We start from the raw sequence: 8,518 nt of genomic DNA on the forward strand, positions 1-8,518 counted from the left end.
ACCAGAGCCCGTGACGTACAGACCTGGTGTGTCGAAGAAGCAGAGAAGAAAAGGATGAAAAAAGAGACGGTCTCTAAATGATCTACTCTGGGGCAGGGAAGGGGCAGGGAAGGGGAAGGGGAGGGGAAGGGGCAGGGAAGGGGCAGGGCAGGGAAATGGGCAGGGAAGGGGAAGGGGCAGGGAAGGGGCAGGGAAGGGCAAGGGGCAGGGAAGGGGAAGGGGCAGGGCAGGGAAATGGGTAGGGAAGGGGAAGGTGCAGGGAAGGGGAAGGGGAAGGGGCAGGGAAGGGGAAGAGGCAAGGGAGGGGAAGGGGCAGGGGAGGTATTTTGGTAATTGGAATTTTATTAGGATCCCCATTAGCTGTTGCAAAAGCAGCAGCTACTCTTCCTGGGGTCCACACAAAACATGAAACATAATACAGAATGACACAATACAGAACATCATTAGACAAGAACAGGACAAAACGACATACATTTTTAAAAAGGCACACGTAGCCTACATATCAATGCATACACACAAACTATCTAGGTCAAATAGGGGAGAGGCGTTGTGCCGTGAGGTGTTGCTTCATCTGTTTTTTGAAACCAGGTTTGCTGTTTATTTGAGCAATATGAGATGGAAGGAAGTTTCATGCAATAAGGGCTCTATATAATATTGTACGTTTTATTGAATTTGTTCTGGATTTGGGGACTATGAAAGACAACCTGGTGGCATGTCTGGAGGGATAAGTGTTTGTGTCAGAGCTGTGTGTAAGTTGACTATGCAAACAATTTGGGATTTTCAACACATTAATGTTTCTTATGAAAAGAAGAAGTGATGCAGTCAGTCTCTCCTCAACTCTTAGCCAAGAGAGACTGGCATGCATAGTATTTATATCAGCCCTCTGATTACAATTAAGAGCAAAACATGCTGCTCTGTTCTGGGCCAGCTGCAGCTTAACTAGGTCTTTCCTTGCAGCACTGGACCACACGACTGGACAATAATCAAGATTAGACAAAACTAGAGCCTGCAGAACTTGCTTTTTGGAGTGTGGTGTCAAAAAAGCAGAGCATCTCTTTATTATGGCTAGACCTCTCCCCATCTTTGCAACCAGTGAATCTATATGTTTTGACCATGACAGTTTACAATCTAAGGTAATGCCAAGTAATTTAGTCTCCTCAACTTGTTCAACAGCCACACCATTCTTTACCAGATTCAGCTGTTCAGGACCAGTTTATTACTGGCCACCCATTCCAAAACAGACTGCAACTCTTTGTTAAGGGTTTCAGTGACTTCATTAGCTGTGGTTGTTGATGCGTATATGGTTGAATCATCAGCATACATGGACACACATGCATTTGTTTAATGCCAGTGGCAGGTCATTGGTAAAGACAGGAAAGAGTAGAGGGCCTAGAGATCTACCCTGCAGTACACCACACTTTACATTTTTGACATTAGAGACGCCTCCATTAAAGAAAACCCTTTGAGTTCTATTAGATAGATAGCTCTGAATCCACGATATGGCAGAGGTTGAAAAGCCATAGCACAACAACAGGTTATGGTCAGTAATATCAAAGGCTGCACTGAAATCTAACAGTACAGCTCCCACAATCTCCTTATTATCAATTTATTTCAACCAATCATCAGTATTTGTGTCAGTGCAGTACATGTTGAGTGCCCTTCTCTATAAGCATGCTGAAAGTCTGTTGTTAATTTGTTTACAGAGAAATAGCATTGTATTTGCTCAAACACATTTTTTCCCAACTGTTTGCTCAGAGCTGGCAGCAAACTGATAGGTCTGCTGTTTACTTTGCCAAATGACTTTGGCTTCCCTCCAGGCCTGAGGACAAAGACTTTCCTCTAGGCTCAGATTCAAAATATGACAGATAGGAGTGGCTATAAAGTCAGCTACCATCCTCAGTAGCTTTCCATCTAAGTTGTCTTTGCCAGGAGGTTTGTCATTATTGATCGTTAACAATAATTTTTCCATCTCTCCCAAAGTAACTTTACAAAATTCAAACTTGCACTGCTTTTCTATCATTATTACTTGTTTTATGCATGAATATAATTGCTCACTGTTTGCCGTGGGCATTTCCTGCCTAAGTTTGCCCACTTTGCCAATGAAATAATCATTAAAATAATTGGCAACATCAAATGGTTTTCTGATGAATCTGATTCAATGAAAGATGGAGTTGCATTAGTCTTTCTGCCCATCATTTCATTTAAAGTACTCCATAGTTTTTTTCCATCGTTCTTTATATTATTGATCTTGGCTTCATAATAAAGTTTATTCTTCTTTTTGTTGAGTTCAGTCACATAATTTCTCAGTTTGCAGTAAGTCAGCCAGTCAGATGTACAGTCTGACTTATTAGCCACTACTTTTGCTCCATCTCTTTCAACCATACAGTTTTTCAATTCCTCATCAAACCATGGAGCCTTAACAGTTCTAACAGTCAGTTTCTTAACTTCTCTGGGATATGTGGGACGCTAACGTCCCACTTGGCCAAAAGCCAGAAAAAATGCAGCGCGCCAAATTCAAATATATTACTATAAAAATCAATCTCTCATGAAATAACACATGAAAGACACCAAATTAAAGCTACACATGTTGTGAATCCAGCCAACATGTCTGATTTCAAAAAAGGATTTACGGCGAAAGCACACCAAACGATTATGTTAGGTCAGTACATAGCCACAGAAAAACACAGCCATTTTCCCAGCGAAAGATAGGAGTCACAAAAAGCAGAAATAGGGATAAAATTAATCACTAACCTTTGATGATCTTCATCAGATGACACTCATAGGACATCATGTTACACAATATATGTATGTTTTGTTCGATAATGTGCATATTTATATCCAAAAATCTTAGTTTACATTGGCGCCATGTTCAGAAATGCCTCCAAAATATTCGGAGAAATTGCAGAGAGCCACATCTAATAACAGGAATACTCATCATACACTTTGATGAAAGATACATGTTTTACATAGAATTAAAGATACACTTGTTCTTAATGCAACCACTGTGTCAGATTTCAAAAAAACTTTACATAAAAAGCACACCATGCAATAATCTGAGACAGCGCTCAGATATAACAACATTTCTCCGCCATGTTGGAGTCAACAGAAATACGAAATTACATCATAAATATTCCCTTACCTTTGATGATCTTCATCAGAATGCACTCACAGGAATCCTAGTTCCACAATAAATCGTTGTTTTGTTCGATAATGTCCATTACTTATGTCCAAGTAACTACTTTTGCTAGGACGTTTAGTGCACATGTCCAAACGCTCGCGCAGATGCAGGCGAACTCGGACGAAAACTTCAAAAAGTTATATTACAGGTCGAATAAACTGGTCAAACTAAGTAGAGAATCAATCTTCAGGATGTTGTTATCATAACTATCCAATAACGTTCCAACCGGAGAATTCCTTTGTGTCTCTAGAAGTAATGGAAAGCAAGACAATATCATTTGGAATGTGCGTGACCAGGAACTGGCATTCTGCCAGACCACTGACTGAAACACCTCCCATCCGGCTAAACATCACAGTAGAGATCTCATTCAACGTTCTACAGACTGTTGACATCTAGTGGAAGGCGTAGGAAGTGCAAACAGATCCATATCTTACAGGGACTTGAATAGGCGATGAGTTGAACATCGACCAGCCTCAGAATTCTCACTTCCTGTTTGGATTCTTTCTCAGGTTTTTCCCTGCCATATCATTCAAACAGTTTTAGAAACTTCAGAGTGTTTTATATCCAATAGTAATAATAATATGCATATATTAGCATCTGGGACAGAGTAGGAGGCAGTTCACTATGGGCACGCTATTCATCCAAAAGTGAAAATGCTGCCCCCTTATCACAAAGAAGTTTTAACAGGTGCATGTTTATCAATAATTGGAAGAAGCAATTTCATAAATTCATCAAGTGCAGCATCTGGATGCTCCTCATTAATCACATCAGACCAACAAATATTTTTAACATTATCCACCTAAGACTCACAGCCAAATCTTTTGTATGATCTCTTATACACTATTTTAGGCCCAGTTGTTGGAACTTTGGCTTTCCTGGATATAGCCACTATATTGTGATCACTGCATCCAACGGGTACAGATACAGCTTTAGAACAAAGTTCTACAGTATTAGTAAAAATGTGATTGATACATGTGGATGATGTTGTTCCTGTAGTGTTTGTAAACACCCTGGTAGGTTGATAAATAACCTGAACCAGATTACAGGCACTGGTTACAGTAAGAAGCTTCCTCTTGAGCGGACAGCTTGATGAAAACCAGTCAATATTCAGGTCCCCAAGAAAGTAGACCTCTCTGTTTACGTCACATACACTATCAAGCATTTCACACATATTATTTAGATACTGACTGTTAGCACTTGGTGGCCTATAGCAACACCCCAAAAGAAAAGGCTTTAGATGTGCCAAGTGAACCTGCAACCACAACACTTCAATAACACTTGACATAAGATCTTCTGTAATTATTACAGGGATATGGCTCTGAATATATACAGTAACTCCTCCCCCATAAGCATTTCTGTCTCTTCTATAGATGTTATATCCTTGTATTGCTACTGATGTATCATCAAATGAATTATCTAAGTGAGTCTCAGAAATGGCTAATATGTGAATGTTATCTGATGTTAGCAAGTTATTGATTTCATGAACCTTATTTCTAAGGCTACGTATATTAATATGGGCTATTGTCATCCCTTTCCTGGGTAGCTTATCAAAGATAATAATATAATATTGAAAAGAGCAGACAAAGCAAGAGAAAAAAATATACATTCAGCAGTCCATTAATGTGTGTGCTGCGGGGTTGAGGCTACGAACCCATAGACTTGGCTCTCTCATCCCTTCAAGGCTTCTGGGAGAGAAGGTGGACAATGAGCCTGTCATAGCGGATGTACGCAATGTCCCCACACGCTCTGGCAGCATTCATGGCTGAGATCAGTTCTTTCCTCTTCTGGAGCACAGGTTCAGGATAGTCCTCGTTGAGGAAAATATATGTTCCTCTCAAGTTCTTGTCTCTTTCCAGAACAGCTACCTTGTCCTTGAACCTCAGGAACTTGACCACTATCGGCCTGGGCCTATCACCTGGGCCTATCACCTGGGCCTGTCACCTGGGCCTATCACCTGGGCCTATCACCTGGGCCTATCACCTGGGCCTATCACCTGGGCCGGTGGTGGGTTTTCCAGTCCTATGGGCACGCTCCACCTCAATCTTCCTGTGGTCCATCTTCAATTTCTCAGAGATCCCTTCCCTCACTTTGTACTCAGACTCCATCCAGGTCTCATGTGGAGATTCTACAATTCTGTCCACAACCATGTTGTTTCGCCTTGATTGTCCCTCGACATAGTCTCATTTATCTGTCATTGTTATCATGGATTCACACACAGAACTGATGTCCTCTCTCACTGACTTACAGATTGCTGTTAACTTGCCGTTCTCCTGTTTCAACTTGTCGAGCTCACCCTGGGAGAACTGCAAACTGTTCTTCAGGTCCTGGACCTCTCTGGTCATTCTTTTATTAGTAGAGTCCACGAGTATTTGGACAAAACACTTTAAACTATTTTCTTGTTGTTGCAACAACTGCTTATAGGTCTCATTTTGTTCGTTTAAAAGATCCTTCCCGTGTGATAGAGAGACACCACTGACACTGTCCTCAATGGTACTCCCGCCGGCTTTGGTCTTTGTCATGGTAGCTAGCAACGTATGTTAGGCTGTTACTCCTCGCAGTTCCAGACAGGGCAGGTCACAGGGAAGATTGAAAACAACAAACAGCAGGGATCTAGACAGCCACAAACCCGGGACAATCTGCGGTCCCAGCCACAATGGCTAACTGCATCGTGGGCTGCGTTCAAGAACACCTCGCTAGCTTGATGTCCAGCTAGCTAGCAGCTAGGCTAGCTGTGATGCCAAATAGCTTCTCAGACACGTCCTTTTTTTATTTTTTATTTTTTTTTATTTGGGGGGTGGATCAGCTTAATATTGCGGAAAGAATGTTGTTTCCAATGTAATTGTCTGCATCATTTCCAATCCCCCATATTTTTTTGGGTAAATATATATATCCATTCACGTATGCATACATATACACATATATACATAGACATACCTACATAGACATACATACTTTTTTTAAAGAGTATACCTTTATTATTATTCCCTGCAAACCCTACCACCGATCCCCCAATTGGAGTAAACTGATAAACATTTCTGTTTTTACCTTCAATTTATACATCTTATACACATTTACAGACACAGTCTACTTTATAATAGTTCTCTCTTGTTTGTTCTTAGTCCTTCCTCTATTTCTGTTGTCCATCCAGTTTGATTTCCACTTGTAACTGTGCTATTTTACAATAGCTCCGCACCTATACACATTTCACAGATCCCGTATGCCCTACATTGTTTATCTTGTTATTAGTCCCACCCTTCAGCTCCACTCAACCTTTCCCATCTATCTTCCAACATCATCCATTTCGGATTTTTATTTGCCATATATTTTTCAGCTGTGCTGTGATGCTTCACAAAAGATTTGAATCTTCCTATTCTCATAGCTTCCACGGATTGTAAATTAAAAATAAACATTTTTGCTAAAATAATTATTATATTATTGATTGATTGACTATGGCTTTTCAAATCCCCCAGTATTGCTATCTGTAGCGTTAGTTCTACGCAAATGTTGCAATTCTTCAACCATTCCTGGACCTGTGACCAAAAACTAGCTACATGCGGACAATACCAAAATAAATGGTCTAATGACTCTGCCTCCTCACAGCAGAATCTACAGAGCTGAGAAGATTGTATCCCCCATATATATAACATTCTATTAGTTGCAAGAATTTTGTACAATAATTTAAATTGAAAAATTCGAAGTTTTGAATCCGGCGTTGTTTTGCGTATCAATTCATAAACCATGTGCCATGGAATGGGTACATCGAAAATCTCTTCCCAACTATTTTGCAATTTATATGGCACAGCTGTAAGTTTTTTGGTCCTTAAATGAAATTGGTATATGTTTTTATTTATCACACTTTTCTTTAACCATTTATGTTCTTTAATATAAGGCCGACATACAAGTTCCTTACTTTTATCCCCTTCCACCTGCCTCTTCCATTTTTGTGGTAATGCTGCAATTAATTGGTTGTAATTTTGGGTAGAGCAGACATTTCCATATGTCTGTGTTAGCTGCATGTGTGACATTACTCCACCAGTCCTATTTATGATATCATTCACAAAAATTATACCTTTTTTAAACATTTCTTCGATAAATACAGTTTTTTTTATCAATTACTATATTTGAATTTAACCACAAGATTTGTTGTACTATTTGTTCCGTCCTTTCAGGTGGATTAAACTGAAATTGCAACCAACTTTCTAAGGCTTGTTTAAAAAATAAAGATATTTTGGAGATTATTTCCTTTTCAAGCAACCGAAAGTGAGCAGGTGTAATCTGAATAAAGGGAAAAAGGCCCTTCTTGAACATAGGATGAGACATTCGTACCAATCTACTAGAGAACCAGTTTGGATTTAAGTATAACTTTTGTATGACTGATGCCTTTAGTGAGAGGTCTAATGCTTTAATATTTAATAATTTCTGCCCTCCGAATTCATATTCGTTATATAAATAGGCTCTTTTAATTTTATCTGGCTTGCCGTTCCAAATAAAATTGAATATTTTTTGTTCATATAATTTAAAAAGCAGGTCACTAGGTGTAGGCAAAACCATAAGCAAATAGGTAAACTGTGATATGATTAAAGAGTTAATCAGGGTGATTTTCCCACAAATAGACAGGTATTTTCCTTTCCATGGTAGCAAGATCTTATCTATTTTTGCTAACTTTCTATAAAAATTTATTGGAGTGAGATCAGTTCTTTCTTTTGGGATTTGTATACCGAGTATGTCCACATCACCGTCAGACCATTTAATTGGTAAACTACATGGCAATGTAAAATGTGTATTTTTTAGTGATCCAATACGTAATATGGTACATTTATCATAATTTGGTTTTAATCCAGAGAGGATAGCAAATGTATCTAGATCCTCTAAGAGGCCGTGGAGAGATTCTAGTTGTGGTTTTAAAAGAAAACATGAATCATCAGCGTACAATGACACCTTAGTTTTTAGGCCCTGGATTTCTAATCCCTTAATATTAATGTTTGATCTAATTTTAACAGCTAACATTTCAATGGCAATAATAAATAGATATGCCGATAGTGGACAACCTTGTTTTACTCCTCTAGATAGTTTAAAACTTTCTGAGATGTAGCCATTATTTACTATTTTACACCTAGGGTTACTATACATAATTTTTACCCATTTTATAAGAGATTCCCCAAAATTGAAATATTCTAGGCATTTATATATAAACTCCAGTCGTACTTTATCAAAAGCCTTTTCAAAATCAGCTATGAAAACCAGGCCTGGTGTCCCCGATATTTCATAGTGTTCTATTGTTTCCAGTACTTGCCTTATATTATCTCCAATGTATCGTCCATGTAAAAAACCTGTCTGATT

Source organism: Salvelinus alpinus, chromosome 13 (assembly GCF_045679555.1).
Source record: "Salvelinus alpinus chromosome 13, SLU_Salpinus.1, whole genome shotgun sequence".
Taxonomy (NCBI): domain Eukaryota; kingdom Metazoa; phylum Chordata; class Actinopteri; order Salmoniformes; family Salmonidae; genus Salvelinus; species Salvelinus alpinus.